Raw genomic sequence first — 22,982 nt, 5'->3', positions numbered from 1 at the left:
TGGCCATAGTGAAGGGACTAAATAAATTCAGGCACTTCATTGCCTACAATAAAACCACCATATATGTAGCCCATCTTGCAGTCGGAGAATACATCATGGAAGGTGACATCACTGAAAAGAGGGATAATTGGATCACTAAGATCTTGGAGTATGACTTTGATGACAGACCAACCAAAATAGTTCGTGGAAGAGGCTTATGCAAGTATACAGTTCATGAGTGCGAACCCCATGAAGATGAGATGGTCACAGAGGAAGTCATGATGGTTTCCCCCGAGTCTCCAAACACATCCTGGATGGAGGCCAAAAAGAACATTATGAAGACCAGGATTTTTGCCTAGTAGATGGTGTACTTTTCAAAAGAAATTTTGATGGGGTTTTGCTCCGCTGCATGGACTAATGCCAAGCCGATAAAATCCTACATGAATTTCACTATGGCTCATCAGGAGGTCATTTCTCTGTACAAACAACCATCATCAAAATCACCCAGGCCAGATATTTTTGGCCCTCCATGTTCAAAGATGTGCATTCTCTGGTAAGGGAATGTAAGGAATGCTAGGATTATACTTGTAGGAGAAGAAAAGCGGCAATGCCCTATGATGATAGAAGAGCCTTTCACCTAGTGGGGACTTGATTTTATAGGGATGATCAACCCCCCCTAGTTCAGTCAGACACAAGTGGATCCTGACTGCCACTGACTACTTCACCAGGTGGTCCGAGGCTGTCCCTTTAAGGAATTCATTGGAGGGCAAAGTGTTGACTTTCCTAGAAGACCTGGTGTACTGATATGGTCTACCAAAGACCATCATATCAGACAATGCGCATGCATTCACTGGTTTGCGCATCACCCAATTCGCTGTTAGCAGAGGTATCTACCTCAAAACCTCCTCCAATTACTACCCATGGGGGAACAATCTCTCCGAGTCCACTAATAAGAACCTTATCAGGATCATCAAGAGAATAGGATCAAAATATAAGAGGGAATGACACTACCATTTGAGGAGCACATTGTGGGTGGACTGAATAACACCCAAGCAAGTTCTAAAAAACTCCCTATATAAGCTAGTTTATGAGAATGATGCATTGTTTCCTATGTCTTTAGAGGTCCCATCCCTGTAGCTACTTAAGTCTATCGAGGTGGCAGAGAACAACCCGATGGCCGTAAGGTTGGCATAAATTATAGAGCTAGAAGAAGCTAGGGAGATCGCTTTCACATCTCTCCAAGACTACCAACAAACCATCAAGAGCTGGTTTCACAACAAAAAGAGTTCCAATCAAGTTTTCAGCCTAGGGAACCTCGTACTAAAATATAAAAAAAGGGCGGCCACGCCAAGTTCAATGGTTTGTGGGAGGGGCCTTTCCGTATCGTGAATTGTAAGGGTTTTAATTATTTCAACCTCGAAGATATGAATGAAGACTCTCTCCGGATCCCAATCAATGGGTTCCACCTCAAACCATTCTATTAAGGTTTCTTCCTCCCCAAATGTATATATTGTAAATAGTTCTTTTGCGTGCCTTATTTATTTTAATTATTTTTCAGTTATAATCCAAGCAAGGTAATTGAAATCATAAAATATGCCATATTAAGCAAAAAGAAAAAAAGCTATCATATTATGGACATTTTGTTTTTTCTTTTACATTTCAAGGGTGGACCTTCGGCCCTATTTTACAAAAGGTAATAAGTCAAAATGCTTCAAGCTGGGCTACCTCTTTTTCATTGATCCTCCTTGTCTTCGTCATCCCCCATTTGGAAGTCCGGGTCCCCACTATCATCTGGAGTTTCATCCCCCTCCGACCAGTCGTGACTATGATTTTCATCAGGCACCCCAGCCATGGAGATAACAACCAGGTCTGGTTGGATATGCGGCGTCAAAACCTAAGGAAAGATGTGGTCCATGTAGTCAGAATACCATTCTGTTCCATCTAGAATAGGGACTATCATGTGAACCCACAAGAGGAATTCTATAGTGAGCTCGGTGTGAAACTGATGGGAAGAAAACATCATCATCTTCAGACCGCTGATGAGCAGATGCCAGGGTACTTCATCACGAGATCAAATAAAACATCTCAAATCAGACACTAGGGGTAGGCCCCTGAAAGGGACACGATATGCAACTACATCTTCCAACCCACCTAGATAATCTTGAGAGAAGAGCTCCTTGGTGAGTTGCAAAGCCAATAGCCCAGCCAGACTGCATTCCAACAATGAGGCTACAAAACATGAGCAGATATCCGTGTTTACATGATAGTGGTCCACATTGTCAATGAAATCCTCTCTGAGAACCCATTTCATAGCAGCGATTATCAGAGAATTCCTCCGTCGCGTCATCAGTTGTAGCCTCTGATTAGAGATATTCCCAAGGAAAGTGACCTGCACTTTGTTGCTGACAAGTCTGACGGGAGTATCCATTTTTTTAGGAAACTCCATCATTGAAGCTAGCACTGTAAAAAGAATTTCTGAGAAGACATTTATAGCAAAATTATGGCTCAAGGTGACGAGTGGTTGAGACACCAATATTCCTGAACTCCAATGCTCCTGTCATTCTCCATGAATTCGCACAATGGAATGAGCTTTGATTTAGAGTTGGAGATGTCCTGCCTAGTACCTTGAAATATTAGATTGTACAAGAAAATGCCACGCGTATGTATAATTACGTCGTGTTTAAACCGAAGCCTCTGTAGGACTGTCTCCACTCGTGCAAGCCTCGCTGTCTACCGACATTCTCAGTTAAAGAGGAGATCCGTCTGGACACACTTTTCATCTCAAGTGGCTTCAAGCAATGACAGGTTAAATAAGTGATCACTTGGAAAGTTAGAATGGCGGCGCTCGTCCTCATCAGAAGTTCAGTGCAATTGCAAAATGAGCTGGCATACATGTAAACGATCGCTTGCCATTAAGTGTACACTTTTACAAAAATATAGGTACTCAGCGCATTTAAGGAATGTGGATCCCCTTGTTCATCTTATTACTCTTTTGTAGCCTAAGTTTTTAGTTTTTCTATTGAGTTTGAAAGGTTGGTAGAAGAAGAGCCTCAAACTAAAAAATGGAAGCCGAAGCCACATCTTCAGGTTCTGCTCCAGGAAGACTATGGGTGGATATTTTTGGAGAGATCTCATATTCATAACATTCCATTCCTCCTAAGGCAGAATACCCAAGGACCAAAATCAAGATGAAGACAACCACCTGCAACACATCCGTTGTGTTAGATTATTTTGAAAATGTCTTAGAACTAGAGGTCCGCAAGCAGCCCAAGAACCTCAGAGAGGCCGCATGCAATAGAATGCTTCACCATAGAGTAGAGCCACAATCAATAGCAACTTAGTTATGGGGTAGTGGTGCACCTCAATTTGTGGTCCCCATGGTTCTATACTATCTTGAGCTCATAAGGGTCTACACCGACAGTTTTGATCCCACCTCTTGTTCAATCAGTGACTCATCTTTGAGGGTGGTGATCTCCCTGGAGGCTATTAGGAATATGATGTGCTGTCCTATTTTTGAGGGAACAAAGGTCTTCTCTAAGACTACAATGGAGGAATTCTAGGGTACTAGAAGGGATGCATTGTCTTTCTGCCAGAGCACACTCAACTGGAGTCTGTCCGTCAGACTCCCAAAGTTCCCCTGTCCCACATCGACCTGAAGCATGAAGATCTCAAAGATATTGCTTCCACCCTTGCCTAGTTATTTGGTTATGATAATGACCAAGACATCATGACCACTATGATGGGTTTTCTTTTTAAGTGCAGAAAATAGAGGGAGTCCTTCCACTTTGACTTCTCGGTTTGTATAGTCAGAGCCATGGTGAAGCAATTATCAAAATTTCAGTAGTTCTGATGATTTAGGTTTTCCTCGGTCTTAGTCCATCTGCTCTTGCATTAGAACGAGGCCTTCTTCAACTAATACATGCAGTTGGCAACTCATGATGAGTCGAGAAATAGGATGTCGGTGTCGGCCTAGACACCCCTGTTGCTAGCTTCCTTTGATGTATATCAGTTTTTGCAACCTTTTCTTGACTTCGGTGCTTAAAGATTTTGGTTCAATCCCCAACAAACCACTGGACCATTTCTCGTAGGGCCAGATGAACTGGATGCAAAATGAGCACCCTTCCTGTGATTGGTTCATAGGCAGTGATTTTTCTTTCATCTGAGTTCAAGGTTTCTCCAAGGAACCTTTTCGCTTACCTGTCTATGTGACTGAGAGGACCCTTTCCCTAGAGATTGCATGACAGTTGGTAAGAATTGAGAGGGCTATTGGAGCTGAAAAGCATGATACCTGCATTACTAAAGACCACAAAGCCATTGGTCCAATCACTCTGGTACAGAGAAATATTGCGGAAGAGGTCTTGACATCTAAGCTAGTGCAACTCGGGCTGGTAGTAATTGATGATTGCTGGAGCTATGACCCCAACGGTTACCTCAGCAAGAGGAAAAATGCAGTGAAGCATGAACCGTGAAGCTCATGGGAGGGACATACAAACCCTTAGGCCGATGAACCAAGTTTATATGTGGGGCTCGATGACTTTCCCATCCTCAAGCACCCCCCCTACTTAAGCTTTTATACAATCTTGCAGAGGTACAACCCCACAAATCCTATTCCTTGGGCGATGTTAGAAACCATGACTTCGGATTCCTAGCCCAAGAAAAAGAGAGAATATTTTTGGATCTACTGGCAGGAGGTAAATCAGCCGAGGGCTAACATCAGAAATGCCCCCTTCGACGAGCTTTTCGAGCTAGAATGGTGTCAGCTCAATAAATTAGATGAAGAGATAGGTGATAGTTCCCCTCATGGGGGATCGCTCCCCAAGGTGGCCCCGTGATAGGATGTAGGAGTTATAAATATTGAAGGGCAAGATCTAGAACCCCATATCGTTCTTCCTCTATCTGGTTCTACTCATAGACCCCATTCCCAAGCTGGTAAGAAGAGTTCAGCAAAGAAGAGTTCACCTCCCTAGACCCTAGGAGTCCCCTCGGATCCGCAACAGTTGGTGACTTCTATGGTTCAGGTACACCCTTCTTTACCTTTATCTTCTACTCAAGTTGTTTCCTCTGTTGTCCCTCCTATCACAATGCAAACTGTGTACACATAAAAATGGCTATGAGTGATTAAATAAATATTTTATATTTATTTAACGATTATTCTTCTATTAAATAGTTAATTTGAAAATATTAATTTATTTAATTTATTTTCGTCTCTTTCTATTAATTAATATTTTATTAATTAATTCATCTATTCTATTCCTCTAAAATAATTAAATATCTAATATTTAATTATCCTTTTAACCAAGTTAATTAAATATCTAATATTTAATTATCTCCTTGAATCAATTAAATATCCATTATTTAATGGTTATTCTCCTATCCTATAGTCTCAAATATTAAATAATTTCTTAAATTATTTAATCTTTCTTATCCAACTCATTCTTCCATCTCCACTTCATCTTCCCTTTGCCAACTCATCCATCATGTGACTAAGGAAATTAATATTTCTTAAATAATAATTCATCATTTATCTTCAACCTCCAAATTTAATGAATATTGTGTACGTACACATATTTCATAACCATCTTCTATATTCTCTCCAACACCGCCTACATCTTAGGAAGGACTTGAGTCCACTTGTCCTATCATGCCTAAATCTTCTCCAACCATCCCTAGATTCCCTCAGTCAGCAACCTAGTCAAGGTGAGATGAGTGACACTTGTCGTCTCCTTCCCCCTTTCTCTCAACCTTCACCTTTGCTCACAACCATTCAAATCTACAGATCTGATCATGACCGTTGATCTGAGCCACATCATCTCATCCTCTCAAGGTCTATAAAATCAAGACCTTTAGTGGAGAGAGAGTTAGACTTCAAGTGCATTTTAAAGAAAATCATTTGTAAAACTTATGCATCCATGAGTTTTAATCTTCAAGCAAATAGCAATAATCATTTTAGCATAATCATGTAGTATTGCATATCATAGAATTTGTGAACTATCAATTATCAGTCCATTCTTCATATGCCATCTTGGAAGCTATCAATGCATTGTCTGAGAGCACAACATCTACAACTAGGAATAATGGAGTTAGGACACAATGAGACATAAACCATGAAGGTAATATTAATTTTTTTATTTCATATATATTTCATGTAGTTTCATTGGTTGAGTTTGGATTTCCTGTACCATTTCCATTGGTATTTTGTGAAACTAACTTGTTGCAGGTAGCATTATGAGGATGAAATTCAAGTTGACACATTCTGGCACCCAGCGTGGGGCTCATGGATCTCACATACCCCTTTAAAAATCTTGCAAAAGTAAAATTAATGCATTTGTAATATAGATTCACGCATGTGTGAATTCTGACAACGCATTTGTTTGATAGGTTAGCACATTTGCATCACAGGTTAGCGCATTTGCATCACAGGGTAGCGCATTTGCATCACAGGTTAACACATTTGTCATGTAGGTTAGCACTTTTGTTTGAAAATCTGCGCATTTGCATCATAGGTTAGCACTTTTGTAATGTAGGTTAGCACATTTGACAGATGGTTTAGTGCATTTGACAGATGGTTTAGTGCATATGCTCTCTAAGATAGCGCATTTGAAACAAAGTGCAAATTTTTTAATCAAATCTTGAAATTAGGCTTGTGCAAGGATAATATATGGAATATAACATTTAAGTATAAGTGACATTTCCTCTTCTCTTTTCTCTTTCTTATACTTTAAGTTATATTCCATATATATTGTGAGGATGTTTGAGAGGGGTTTTAGACCTATAGGAGTTATAATGCAAAATCTAGTTTTTGGAAGATCCTCAAAATTTCAGGGCATTTCAGAATCAAGAGTGAAAAAATTGTAACCAAGATTTGAAATTAGGCTTGTGGAAGCCCACCTAAGGTTTTATATTTTCACTAACTTATTTTTTATTGCAGGTTTCTAATAGTTTCTTGCAGATTTGGAGGAGTTAAGTTAGGATTTAGTGATTTATTTTCTAGCTTTTTCAAAAGTTGGTTAAAAAGAACTCATATTTCCTTTTGGGTAAAAAGAACTTCATTTTTCAATTTGGTGTTGTAAAAAGTACCTCACTTGTTTTTGGGCTTTAAAAATAATCACATTTTCAAGGTAAAAAGAACAACAAATCAAACATTTACTTTCTTGCAAAGTTGGGATTCACACCTCAAATTTTGGGCTCTAAAAAGAACAACAATATTTTATTTTCTTGCAAAGGTAAAAATCGCAATCAATCTTATTTTTTGCAAGTTAAAAAGAACAATCAATGTGTCCATTCTTACAAAGCAAGTTACTTTTTGCAACGATTTTCATTTTGTTGACCAGGATTTCCAATTCCTAGTTTAAAAAATCATTTGCTATGTGGGGCTAAAATAAACACCATGCTTGTTGGAGTAACATATCCAAATAGAGGATAGATCACATTTCTATGGAAATTTAAAAGGAACACTTATATTCTATGTCTCGAAAGTGGTAGGCATATGATCTCTCCTTAATTGGGTGACCAAAAATCCAAACCCACTCTTTTATGCTTTCTTTACTTTCAAGCAATTAAATCCTTTAGAGGGCCTACCTTCTCGAAGCCTCAAAAGAGCTAGTAAGAAGGGTATGAGCCAAGTGGGAAATAACTTTATCGCCAAGTTTACCAACCCACTATAATCAAATGTGGAGGCTGATGAAAATCCCCTCTAATGGAAGTGTGTATTTGATAACCTTCCCCTAGTATCCTTGTGATGTGAAAAGCCTTTGTTCTAAAGGTTGGGAAGCCTCTTAATTAAGTTTATCATTTGCCGCACCGAACAGAATCCTTACTACAAAACATAGAAGTAGAAGCTTTGAGATGAGTCAATTGCCATACATTGGCAATATCATAGTGCAAGGGTGGGGAAAAATCTGCCCCCAAGATTACTCACCATATATCTCCCAAGATAACTACCCAACTGTGAAGCAATTCACTTTGGGTTAATTTCTAGAAAAAGGCAAAATATATGGGCACCCTCTAGGGGGTGACAAGGCTGTTTGAGCTGACAGAGTATCGAGACTAGTGGGCTATAATAATGTTGATGACCTTTGAATAAAGTGTCTATCTGAAGTGTCCTTTATTGTAAATCAAACCAGTGGAAACATTGAGGATTTGAAAATATCCTCACAAAAACATACACTCAATGTTTAGCATAGGGATGATCATTGTTTTCATGTGTGCTATTTTTTCTTGTTATAAACTTTGAAATATCTTGCAAATCAACCAATAAAACAATCAATTCAAAACAAAGAGACAAGAGAAACCTTAGAGAGAAAAGAATTTCCAAGTCCAACAAAGCACATTTTTGAGGTGGTTATCAACTTTTCAACTATCTTTAGGCAAGACTTTCATCCAGCAAGATTAGGGGAGTATCAAACTAAGTGATCAAGATTTTATCATCCAACTATCTCAACGACAACAATATCTAGCCAGGTATTCAAGTTAGTCAAATCAAGTTTTCATATCGAGAGACTTTTTATCAACTGACATGCTTTGTCATAGGGGCTTATCAAACAAACCCTTTATCCGAATTAGTGAGCTTGAGTATCTAAAATAAAGAATCCATCAAGTCAACAACATAAACCTATCTAAAATGAAACTTTGATCAATCATGTGACCATCCCTTGTCGCTTGAAAAAGAAGAAGCTTATTCAAAGGAAATGAGTCCTAGCCTAAATCAAGATGAAGATATCATGGCTCTCCAATCTAATACCATTTTTGATCAAGATCCTACCTATCAAGAATCTTATGATGATCCCCTAAAATTTTGGTATTCCATCCATGATGATCCCCTTTTATCTCAAGAGTAGAGTCCCATTCAACATCCACCTCCTAAGCAAGAGAATGATATCCCTTCCATCTTCATCACTAATATAATTCAAAATCAAGAGAAAAACACAAACTCAAATGATCCTACTCCAAGTCAAGATCAAGATCAAGGAAACTCTTTATCCTCCAAATCCATTTTAGGTCCTTTCATTCCAAAGTCAAACTCTTCATCCTACAAATCCATTTTAGGTCCTTTCGTTCCAAAGTCAAACTCTTCATCCTCCAAATCTATTTTAAGTCCTTTTGTTCCAAAGTCAAACTCTTCATCCTCCAAATCCATTTTAGGTCCTTTCGTTCCAAAGTCAAACTATTCATCCTCCAAATCCATTTTAGGTCCTTTCGTTCCAAAGTCAAACTCTTCATCCTCTTAATACATTTTAGGTCCTTTCATTCCAAAGTCAAACTCTCCATCCCTTCCATCCATTTTGGGTCCTTACTTCCCTCCATCCATCATTCCATCACCTCAAATGATCCATAAAAAAGATCAACAAAGGCACACATATTTGAACTTCTTTCAAACATCTATCTAAACATATTTTCAAGACTACTTCCATCATTTCCTTTATCTATTTTGGGTTCTTATGTCCCAAAATTTAATTTTCCTCCATATCTTCATCACTTCTCAAGTTGTGTACCAACACTCATCTTGAATACATTTCCATCCATCCTCACACAAATCTTCAAACATTCTATCTATTATCCAACACCTCTTTTCCATTATTCCATCCCTTTCATCCAATCCTTTGCATAAATATGTTATCTATGAAATAGGTATTTGTGTCATTTTGTCACATGTTTGCCCATGCTCAAATCTCATGTTCAGTCATTTTCCTAGATGTCTATTCATGATACACTTTAGAATCCAAGGTTGTTCCTCTTTAACATTATCTTTTGGTTGGGGTACACACTCAATCCAGAAAAGAACCACTTATTGTATCTTGGTACCGACATCTTTTGATTACTATATCTCATACACTTAATCAATTTCTCTAAATCATTGTGATCTCTTAGTTGAAGACATGGCTATTGAATAATGATGAACACTAAATACCCAAAAGGTACTGAGAGGTGGGGGGGTGAATCAGTACAGACAAAAACTTCTTAAACAACTTAAACTGCAAAGACTGCACTAACTGGTAAACAATATCACCAATCTAAATCAAGGCACTAAAGGTAAAACACAATATGACTATAAAAGACATAAACTGGTAACATCTAGATATTCTCAAAACCTAATATCTCATCTCAACTTCACCCATATGCTTAAGCAAGTAATACATCAGAAATACAATGACCATTAGATCAGGTTGCATTACCGCTTAACAAAAAACACCAAAACATCACATGAAAAAGCATCACACATAACATATTGATTTTTCACGTGGAAACCCAACTAGGAAAAACCACAGTGGGGATGAATACCCACAAGTTGTTCTTGAACTCTTCTGAACTCTTCTCTGTTAGGATCCTAGTCTAGTTAAAGACTTTACAATAGGTTGTGCTAGGAACCGATCTTGCTAGGGCTCACCCGGTTAAGGGATGGCTAAATACCTGGTTAGAGGTTAAAACCCTATTAAAGGTTACCTTGTAAGAGGATTTGAAGAAATCAATGATTTTGAGTCACCCTATTAAAGGATTTACAAAAAGCCTGTTAAAGCTACTCGATAAAGGGATTTTTAATCTGCTGAAATGATTAGAAGTCAACAGGTAATACACTGATCTGATAACAACACTTAATGCCAAGGCAAATCCGCTTCAGTTTCTTGACATCTGCAATCACACTTTGCAAATCTCTTCTTACTCCTTTGGTCTAGCAAGAATCACCTCACATACATTCATTTTCCAACAACTTCAAATGAAAATCATCATCAACCTTATAGACAATAATTAGGTCGGTGGCCAAAACCTAAAACCCTAAGCATCTAGATTAACACTATAGATGGTCCAATCCTAGCCGTTTAAAAACATTACATAGGGTAAAACAATCTTGAATAAATCTCAAGACGTTCTCCATCATTTGTTCTTCACCACTTTTGGAAGTTGATAACCCATCACACGCTCTCCACCATTTACTAAGATTTTACACATTCCCAAGGTAGATGGAATCAATCTTCTTCATGCAAGATCCTCAAGGAAATTCTTCACGCACACAAGGCTGATGTGGCAACATGATCTAATCTTCATTTCAATGCTAACTCATCATAGGATGTCGTCGGTTGAATCACACAGACTTGGAATGCATCAACCGGAAACCCTGAAGCTGAGACTACCAACTGGTAGTCATATCAAATGAAACCCCGATATAAACTTTGCATATACCAGTTCACACTCCAATATACCGGTTCACTTGTTGCATATACCCATTCATACCATCATACCAGTTCACTTGCCAATTTTCTTACTTCAATATACCAGTTCATACTTCAGCATATTGACATCAATGACAACATACAATCCCATCATGTCATCAAACTCTGCACATATGCCAACAATCTCCCCCTTTGGCATTGATGGCAATACGCAAAGATATCTCTACATCTTCTTCCATATAATATGTCTTCAATAATGCAGATATATTCTCTACTTCACATCTTCGCCCCCTTTGACAACAATGCCAAAGTGGAGGCACAAGCTTCCATGTTCCACTATGCTGCTCCCCCTGAGGAGTAGCATCCTTCAACACATCAATCCTGAAAAAAGATTTGACAATGCAATACCTGACTGATGTGGAGCACATACCTTTAGTTCACCTCTTGAAGGGGAAACATCCCTAATTCACCTCTTAAATAGGTAAATGTAGCCTTCGGTAGAGGCTTGGTGAATATATCTGCTAACTGCTCTTTACTAGAAACATGTTCCAATACAACCTCTTTGTTTTGAACTTTCTCCCTCAAGAAATGATACTTGAGCTTGAAGTGCTTGGTTCTAGTATGCAATTCCAGATTCTTGGAAATATTAATTGCACTTGTGTTATCACAAAATATACTCATCGGTTCAGATACAGGGACTTTGAAACCACTTAATACATGCTTCATCCAAACTGTATGAGTATAGTTCATAAATGCTAGTACATATTCTACTTCTGCTATGGATTGAGAGATACAACTCTGCTTCTTGCTCATCCATGAGAGTAGTCTACCACCGAGAAAGAATGCACCATTGGTTGTTCTCTTCTGGTCGTCCACATTACCAGCCCAATCGGAATTAGTAAACACTTTGAGATTGAAATCATTATTATATGGATACCACAATCCGTAATCTATAGTTCCCTTCAGATATCTAAGAATCTGCTTGACTGCTATCAAGTGGGATTCTCTTGGACTTTTCTGAAAATGTGCAGCAATGCCTATTGCATGTACAATGTCTGGTCTGCTGTGTACTACATAGTGAAACTTACCAATCATTGACTAGTATTCCTTCTCATTGACCAACGTTGAGTCATCTTCTTTTGACAATTTACAACTGGTCATCATCGGTGTACCAACCGGTTTGCTGTCTTCCATGCCAAAGGTCTTCAACACTGCTTTGACATACTTGGACTGAGTGATAAAGATACCATCTTTTATTTGTTGAATCTATAGTCCAATGAAGAACTTAACCTCTCTGATTAGTGACATCTAGAATTCCTTCTTCATTTCACTTGCATATGCATGGCTCATCTTGTCATCTCCACCAAAAATTACATCATCAACAAACACTTCATAGATCAGAATCTGATCTCCTTCTATCTTCAGATAGATATTGCTATCTTCACTTGTTCTTTCAAATCCAATTTTCACAAGATGGGAGTGTAAACGTTCATACCATGCTCTAGGTGCTTGCTTCAATCCATATAAGGCTTTATGTAGCCTACACACCATACCACTGTCTTCTAAGAGGGCAAACCCATCTGGTTGCTCTATATACACTTCCTCTTCAAGTATTGCATTCAGGAATGCAGATTTCACATCCATCTGATATTCTTTGAACCCCTTGAAGGCTGCATATGCAAGTAGCATTTGAACTCCTTCCAATCTAGCTACTGGAGCAAAGCTTTCTCCATAGTCTTATCCTTCTTCTTGAGCATATCCCTTACATACCAATCTTTCTTTGTTTCTTACCACTGTGCCATCTTCATTCAACTTGTTTCTAAAAACCCATTTGGTGCCAATAATATTTTTGTGCTCAGGTTTGGGTACCAAAGACCATGTACCATTCTTTTCTATAGAGTCAAGTTCCTCCTCCATAGCCTTAATCTAGTCTTCATCTTTGTGTGCCTCTTTAAATGTTTTGGGCTCAAATTCAGAAATCATGCAAGAATTCTCTTTGACCTTTCTTCTTGTAAGTATTCCTGCATCCTTATCCCCTATGATCTTCTTTGGATTATGATGCAACTTTACATACCTAGGAATGATCTTAACTGATTCCTCTTGCTTTTCCTCTTCATCCTCATCTTAATCATCATCTACTGCAGCATCTACTGGTGTAGGAGCATTGTTACTTGTACTTGGTTGTTTTGCAACTGGTTCCCATAAGGTTACACCCGGTCCATCTACCGCTCTCTCGCTATCGGTTTCATCAGGTTTCTTAGAGGTTTCATCAACTCTAACATTGATACTTTCAACAACTTTCTGAGTCTTATTGTTAAAACACTTGAGAGCTTTGCTCTTGGTGGAATACCCTAGGAATATTCCCTCATCACATTTTGCATCAAACTTGCTCTGGTATTCACTTCTCTTGTTATAAAACTTGCTACCAAACACTCTAAAGTAGCTTACAATTAGAGTCTTACTAGTCCAATACTCATAATGAGTTTTATCCTTACCTTTCTTGATGAGTATCTGGTTCATAGTGTAGACTGCAGTGCTCACCGCTTCTCTCCAAAAAGTGTGAGCAACCTTCCTTTGAATCAACATCATTCTGGCTGCTTCAACTATAGTTTGATTGTTCCTTTCTACTAGGCCATTTTGCTATGGATTCTGAGGGGTAGACAATTGCCTCTTGATTTTGTTCTCTTCACAGTACTTATTGAATACACCAGAAGTGAACTTACCTCCCTAGTCAGTTCTAAGGCATTTCATTCTCTTACCGCTTTCCTTTTCAACTAGTGCTATGAAGGCTTTACACTTTCCAAAAGCTTCAGACTTGTCTTTCAAGAATGTGACCCACATCATTCTTGAGCAATCGTCAGTGAGAATCATAAAGTACCTATCTCCCTGAACACTCTTAGTTTTCATAGGACCATACAAATTAGTTTGCACAAGATCAAGTAAATTATCTGTTGTGAAAGATTTACCTTTGAAGGTTGAGGAAGACATTTTCCCTAGTTGACATTCTTTGCACAAAGGATTCTCCGGTTTGTTTAGCACAGGCAATCCTCTAACTGCCTTGATCTTACTGGCCTTCACAATATTATCAAAATTTACATGGCAGAGTCTCCTATGCCATATCCAACTATCATCAAACTTAGCCATTAGACATTGACTGATATTTGTATTTAACTAAAATAAGTTACCGTTGGTTTGCATACCGGTGGCCATCAATTCACCACTCTTTCCTTTAATTTTTCACACTCTATATTTGAATTCCAGAGTGAGTCCTTTATCATTCAATAGGGCAACACTCAAAAGGTTATGTCTGAGACCTTTTACCCAATACACATTATCAACACTGCTTTTTCCATTTAGAGAGATGGACCCTTTGCCTTTTACCATACATGGTCCATCATTACCAAATCAGACTACACCTCCATTGTACTCTTCTAGTGATAGAAACTTTTTCCGGTCACCAGTCATGTGGTAAGAACATCCACTATCAATAATCCACTCATTAGAATTATCAAAGTGGGAGACAAGAGCCTTCTTGTTTGACACATCTTCCTTAATGGCTACAAACACTATGTCTTCACTTTCTTCATCTTCTGATTTATCATCAGTGACACCTTCATCGACTGCAACAAGACAATTTCTCCTATTTCCTCCTTTGAACTTTTTAAACTTCTTTGGTTTGTCCTTATTATCACTATTGGGACAGTTGACAACAATGTGTCATATCCTATTGCAAGAAAAACATTTCAAAGGGAGCTTACCTCTGTATTTTCCAGTTCCCTTTGAAAGTCTCTTGGCAAGAAGATCTTCAAACTCCATCAGGATCTCCTCATCATCCATATCTCTATTTTGTCTAGGTTCATAGCTAGTACCAGCTTCTTTTCCCTTTCTAGATAGTGCAGTAGATGCTCTAAAGGCTGATTCAGTCTTCTGAACACTGCCATCATAACTATTTAGCTCATATGCGGTCAACTTAGCAATGACGGAGTCAAGGGATGCCTTTTTCTTGTCAATAGATCTCAACTCCTGAATAGCGGCAACCCTTATTGCATAAACCAACAACAAGGATCTCAAAACCTTCCTAACAATGGTGGAATCATCCATTGTACCTCCTGCACTCTTGATGTCTCCAACAACAATTTTAATCCTTATCCCATATTGTTGAATGGTCTCTCCTTCAACCATCTGCATGTCTTCAAATTTTCCCCTAAGGCTCTATTCTTTAGCTTGCTTCACATGCTCTTCACCGCTATAGATAGTCTCCAGAGTATCCCATACATCTTTGGGATTGTCTTTATCCTGAACATATATAAAATCAATATCAGATAGACTGCTGATAAGAGCTTCCATAACTTGCCCATTCTCCTGAATTTCTGTTCTTTGATCATTGGTGAGATTACCAGTAGGGACAACATAAGTATTCTCAATATAGTTCCAGTGTTGAGAACCCATTATTTTAATGTATATCTTCATTCTATCCTTCCATATGTTAAAGTTATCTCTATTGAACTTAGGACCTTCCCTCTTCATCATTAGAATAGGATCTTTTCCTCAAGCGGTTAAGCTTATAACACAGAGGACCTGGAAGACACTCTGATACCAATTGATGAATAATGATGAATAGTAAATACCCAATAGGTAGTGAGAGGGGGGGGTGAATTAGTGCAGACAAAAACTTCTTAAACAACTTAAACTACAAAGACTGCACTAACTGGTAAACAATATCACCAATCTAAATCAAGGCACTACCAGTAAAACATAGTATGACTGTAAAAGACATAAATCAGTAACATCTAGATATTCTCAAAACCTAATATCTCATCTCAACTTCACCCATATGCTTAAGAAAGTAATACATTAGAAATACAATGACCATTGGATCAGCTTGCATTACTGCTTAACAGAAAACACTAAAACATCATATGAAAAAGCATCACACATAACACACTGATTTTTGACGTGGAAACCCAACTGGGAAAAACCACGGTGGGGATGAATACCCATTAGTTGTTCTTGAACTCTTCTGAAGTCCACTCTGTTAGGAGCCTAGTTTGGTTAAAGACTTTCCAACAGGTTCTGCTAGGAACTGATCCTGCTAGGGATCACCCAATTAAGGGATGGCTAAATACCCTATTAAAGGTTACCTTGTAAGAGGATTTGAAGAACTCAATGATTTTAAGTCACCCTATTAAAGGATTTACAAAAATCCTGTTAAAGCTACCTGGTAAAGGGATTTTCCATCTGATGAAATGGTTAGAAGTCAACAGGTAATACACTAATCTGATAACAACACTTAATGCTAAGGCAAATCTGCTTCAGTTTCTTTACATCTACAATCACACTCTGCAAATCTCTGCTTACTCCTTTGGTCTGGCAAGAATCACCTTACATATGTTGGCATATGTGCAGAGCGTGATGACATGATGATATTCTATGTTGTCATTAATGTCAATATGCTAAAGAGTGAACTGGTATATTGAAGTAAACAACTTGTAAAAGAACCGGTATGATGTAGTGAACCGCTATATGTGAAAAAGTGAAGCAGTATGTTTGTCCAAGTGAACCGGTATGTTGGAATGTGAACTGGTATACAAAATGTTTTGTATCAAGGTTTCATATGGTATGACTACCGGTTAGTAGTCTTAGCTTCAGGGTTTTCAGTTGAAGTCTTCCAAGCTTGTGTGATTCAACTAATGATATCGTGTGATGAGTTAGCATTGTAATGAATAACAAATTGTGTTGCCACATCAGCCTTGTGCGCATGAAGGATCTTGCATGAAGGAGATTGATCCTATCTACCTCGAGAATGGGTGTAGTCTCTGTAAACGATGGAGAATGCGTGGTGGGTTATCGGCCTCCAAGAAGTGGTGAAGAAAGAACGATGGAGAACATCTTGAGATCTATTCAAGACTGTTGTAATCAATGCAATATGTTCAAAGGTTAGGATTGAACCAACTGAATTTCTTAATCGAAATGTTTAGGGTTTAGGGTTTATGCTACCAACCTATCTGTTTCCTATAAGGTTGATGTTGATTTTCATGTTGAGGTTCTTGGGAAATGTTGTGTGTGTATCTAAGTGCAGAGATACATGATTCTTGCTAGACTAGATAAGAGAATAGATACCTGCAGAGTGTGATTATAGAAGGAAGGAACTAAAGAGGATCTACATTGGCATTGAAGTGTTGTTACCAGATCATTGTAATACCTGTTTACCTCTAACCACTTCAACATTTGGAAAATCCCTTAACATGGTAGCTTTAACCAGCTTGCTATAAATCCTTTAACAGGGTGACTCAAAATCTTTGAGTTCTTGAAATCCTCTAACAAGGTAACCTTTAACAAGGTTTAACCCTTAACTGGGTATTTTAGCCATCCCTTAACCAGGTGATCCCTATCAGGATCGGTTCCTAACAAAACCTATTGTAAAAGTCTCTAACTGGACTAGGCTCATAACAAAGTGGATTTCAAAAGGGTTCAAAGAACAGCTTGTGGGTATTCATCCCCACCGTGCTTTTTCCCAGTTGGGTTTCCATGTGAAAAAATATGTGTGTTATGTGTGATGCTTTTTCATGTGATGCTTTGTTATTTTTTGTCAAGTAATAAAGCATGTTGAACCAGTAAGTCTTTACATTTCTGTTGATGTATCACTATTGTATGCATATGGGTGAAGTGGAAGTAAGATGTTAGATTGTGTAGAAGTTAAGAGTTATCGGCCTATGTCTTTCACATTCTTACTATGTTTAACCGATAGTAATCTGGTTTAGACCGGTGTTATTGCTTCCCAGTCAAGTGTAGAGTTTCTAGGTAAACTGATTTAAGGAAAAATGATTTTTGCCTATACTGATTCACCCCATTCTCAATATCGGTTTGGTACTAACTGTTCATCATTTATTCATCAATTGGTATCAGAGCATCTTCCAGGTCCTCTGTGTTGTAAGCTTAACCGCTTGAGGTAAAGATCTTACTATAATGATGAAGAGGGAAGGTCCAAATTTCAACAGAGAAAACTTTAAAATATGGAAGGACAGAATGAAGATATACATCAGTAGCATGGGTGCTCAACACTGGAGCTATGTTGAGAATGCTTGTGTTATCCCTACCGGTACTCTCACCAATGATCAAAAGAGAGAGATTTAGGAGAATGGGCAAGTCATGGAATCCCTAATCAACAACTTATCTGACATTGAGTTTATTGATGGTCAAGATAAATAGAATCCCAAAGAAGTATGGGATGCCCTTGAGAAGATATTTTGATTGTAGCAGTCAAGGAAGATGTGTTAGACAAGACGGCTCTTGTCTCCCACTTTGATAATTCTAATGAGTGGATTATTGATAGTGGTTGTTCTCACCATATGACTAGTGACCGAAGTAAGTTTCTATCTCTAGAAGAGTATGATGGTGGTGTGGTTCATTTTGGTAATGATGCACCATGTATGGTAAAAGACAGAGGGTCCATCTCTCTAAATGGAAAAAGCAATGCTGACAATGTGTATTGGGTAGAAGGTCTCAGACACAACCTTTTGAGTGTTGCCCAGCTGAATGATAATGGACTCACTCTGGAATTTAGAGATGGAGTGTGCAAAATAAAAGGTAAGAGTGGTGAACTGATGGCCATGGGTATGCAGACCAAAGGTAACCTGTTTCAGTTGAATGCTAATGTCAGTACATGTCTAATGGCTAAGTTTGATGATAGCTGGATATGGCATAGAAGACTCTACCATGTAAACTTTGATAATATTGTGAAGGCCAATAAGATCAAGGTAGTTATAGGATTTCCTATGCTAAAAAAATCAGAAAATCCTTTGTGTAGAGAGTGTCAACTGGGGAAAATGTCTTCCTCAACCTTCAAAGATAAACTTTTCACTATAGACAATTTACTTGATCTTGTGCATACTGATTTGTGTGGTCCTATGAAAACTAGGAGTGTGCAGGGAGATAGGTATTTTATGATCCTTACTGATGATTTCTCAAGAATGATGTGGGTCACATTCTTGAAGGACAAATCTGAAGCTTTTGGAAAGTTCAAAGCCTTCAGAGCATTGGCTGAAAAAGAAAGCGGTAAGAGGATTAAGTGCTTAAAAACTAATCAAGGAGGAGAATTCACTTCTAGTGAATTCAACTAATACTATGAAAAGAATGGAATTAAGAGGCAATTGTCTTCCCCCCAGACTCCACAGTAGAATGGCCTAGTAGAGAGGAACAATTGGACTGTGGTTGAAGCACTATGTTGATCCAAGGGAAGGTTGCTCACACCTTTTTGGAGAGAAGCGGTGAGCAATGTAGTCTACACAATGAACTGAGTACTCATTAAAAAGGGTAAGGATAAAACACCTTATGAGTATTAGACCAGTAAGACACCAGTGGTAAGCTACTTTAGAGTGTTTGGTAGCAAATGTTATATCAAGAGGAGTGAACATCAAAGCAAGTTTGATGCTAAATGTGATGAGGGAATATTCCTAGGGTATTCCACAAAGAGCAAAGCTCTCAAATGTTTCAACAATAGGACTCAGAGAATTTTTGAAAGCATCAATGTTAGAGTTGATGAAACCTCTGAGAAATCTGAGGAAACCGACAGTGAGCAAGAAGGAGATGAACTGGTAGTAACCTTCTGGGAACTCGTTGCAAAACAACCTAGGACCAATAATAGTGCTCCTACATTGGTAGATGCTGATGTTGATGCTGATGCTGATGAAGATGAGGATGAAGAATAAAAGCAAGAGGAAGCAACTAAGATCATTCCTAGGTATGTAAAGCTGAATCATGATCCAAAGCAGATCATAGGAGACAACAATGCATGAATTCTTACAAGAAGAAAGGTCAGAGAAAACACTTGCATTATCTCTGAATTTGAGCCGAAAACATTCAAAGAGGCACATAAAGATGAAGACTGGATCAAGGCAATGGAAGAGGAACTTGACAAGATAGAAAAGACTAGTACATGGTCTTTGGTACCTAGATCTGAGCATAAAAATATCATAGGCACCAAATGGATTTTCTGAAATAAACTGAATGAATATGGCACCGTGGTAAGAAACAAAGCAGGATTGGTGTGCAAAGGATGTGCTCAATAAGAAGGAGAAGACTATGGAAAAACCTTTTCACCTGTAGCTAGATTGGAAGGAGTTCGTATGCTTCTTGCATATGCAACATTCAAGGGATTCAAAGTATATCAAATGGATGTAAAATCTGCATTCTTGAATGGAATACTAGAAGAGGAGGTGTATATAGAGCAACCATATGGGTTTGCCCTACCAGAAGATAGTAACATGGTGTGTAGGATACATAAGGCCTTGTATGGACTAAAGTAGGCACCTAGAGCATGGTATGAATGATTGCACTCCCATCTTGAGAAGATTGGATTTGAGAGAACAAGTGAAGATAGCAATATCTATCTAAAGTCAAAAGGAGATCAAATTCTAATCTGTGAGTTATTTGTTGATGACATAATCTTTGGAGGAGATGACAAGATGAGTCATGATTTTGCAGATGAGATGAAAAAGGAGTTTGAGATCTCACTTATAGGGGAGATTAAGTTCTTCATTGGACTACAGATTCAACAAATGAAAGATGGAATCTTTATTACTTAGTCCAAGTATGTCAAAGAACTGTTGAAGACTTTTGGTATGGAAGACAGGAAATCGGTTGGTACACCAATGGTGACTGGTTGTAAACTTGATAACACAATGATGAATAGTGAGTACCAAACTGATACTGAGAGAGGGGGGGGTGAATCAGTACAGGTACAAATTTTTTTCCTAAACTGGTTTGACTGCAAACACTGAACTTGACTGCCAATGACTAACACCGGTCATAAACCAAAATACTACCGGTTAAGCACAATGAGACTGTGAAAGATATAAATCAGAAACACTTATCTTACCAAACAATCTACACCCTCATTTCCACATTATCCTTGTGCATAGACATGTAATCTATTAACAGAAATATAATAACTTGCTAGATCAACATGATTCACCACTTGATAGAAAACAACAAAGCATCACAGGAAAAATACATCACATATGACACACATATTTCTCACGTGGAAACCCAACTGGAAAAAACCACGGTGGGGATGAATACCCACAATCTATTTTTGAACTCTTTAGAAGTCTTCTCTGTTAGAAACCTATTCTGGTTAAACTATTACAATAGGTTCTGTTAGGAACCGATCCTTTTAGGGATCACCTGGTTAAGGGATGGCTAGAATACTTGGTTAAGGTTTAAACCCTGTTAGAGGTTACCTTAGTAGAGGATTTTATGAACTCGATGGCTTTGAGTCACCCTGTTAAAGGATTTACAACAAGCTGGTTAAAGCTACCCTGTTAAGGGATTTTCCAACTGCTAAAGTGATTAGAAATCAACAGGTATTACAATGATATGGTAATAGCACTCAATGCCAATGCAGATCCGCTTTAGTTCCTTCCTTCTGCACACACACTATGCAGGTATCAATCCTCTCAACTGGTTGTGAAAGAATCACGTATCTTTGCACATAGATACACACACAACATTTTCCAACAACCTCAACATGAAACACCACATCATCCTTCTAGGAAAGAGATAGGTCGGTAGCATAAACCCTAAACCCTAAACACTTAGGTTGCGAAATTTAGTTGGTTCAATCCTGACCATTGAAGACTTTGCATTTGAATACAACAGTCTTGAACAGATCTCAAGATATTCTCCATCATTCATTCTTTACCGCTTCTTGGAGGCGATAACCCATCACGTGTTCTCCACCATTTGCAGAGACTTCGCACATTCCTGAGGTAGATAGGATCAATCTCCTTCATGCAAGATCCCTCACACACACAAGGCTGACGTGGTGACATGATCTAACCTCCATTACAATGCTCACTTCAACTGGAAACCTTGAGACTAAGACTACCAATCGGTAGTCATGCCATATGAACCCTTGATACAAAATATTCCATATACCCATTCTCTTGTTCTCTTTGTGACATACTGGTTCACTTGGACAAGCATACAGCTTCACTTTTTCACATATGTCGGTTCACAACATCATACCAATTCTCTTTGTCAGTTGCTTAACTTCAATATACCAGTTCACTCAGCATATTGACATCAATGACAACATGCAGTATTAACATGTCATCATGTTCTATACATATGCCAACAATCTCCCCCTTGGGCATTGATGGAAATATACAAAGATATCTCACTTTCTGCATCACATCTTCTCCTTAATACTACAGATATCTTCTCCACTTCACATCTTCTCCCCCTTTAACAATGATGCCAAAGTGGAGGCACAAGCTTCCCTGTTCCACTATGCTGCTCCCCCTGAGGAGTAGCATCCTTCAACACATTAATCCTGAAAAGATATAGCAAAGTAAGATCTGACTGATGTGGAGCACAAATCTTTAGATTACCTCTTGAAGGGGCAGCACCCCTAATTCACCTCTCAGATATGTAAAAGTATCCTTTGGTAGAGGCTTGGTGAATATGTCTGCTAACTGCTCCTTACTGGAAACATGTTCCAATACCACCTCTTTGTTCTGAACCTTTTCCCTCAAGAAATGATACTTGAGCTCAAAGTGCTTGGTTCTAGCATGTAAAACTGGATTCTTGGAAATGTTAATTGCACTTGTATTATCACAAAATATGCTTACCGGTTTAGATACAGGAACTTTGAAGCCATTCAATACATGCTTCATCCAAATAGTCTAGGTGCAGTTCATAAAAGCTGCAACATACTCCACTTCTACTGTAGGCTGAGAGATACAACTCTGCTTTTTACTCATCCATGAGATTAGTCTACCACCGAGAAAGAATGCACCATTGGTTGTGCTCTTCCAGTCATCTACATTACCAGCC

This window comes from Cryptomeria japonica, chromosome 3 (assembly GCF_030272615.1).
Source record: "Cryptomeria japonica chromosome 3, Sugi_1.0, whole genome shotgun sequence".
Taxonomy (NCBI): domain Eukaryota; kingdom Viridiplantae; phylum Streptophyta; class Pinopsida; order Cupressales; family Cupressaceae; genus Cryptomeria; species Cryptomeria japonica.
Note: the sequence above shows the minus strand (reverse complement) of the source record.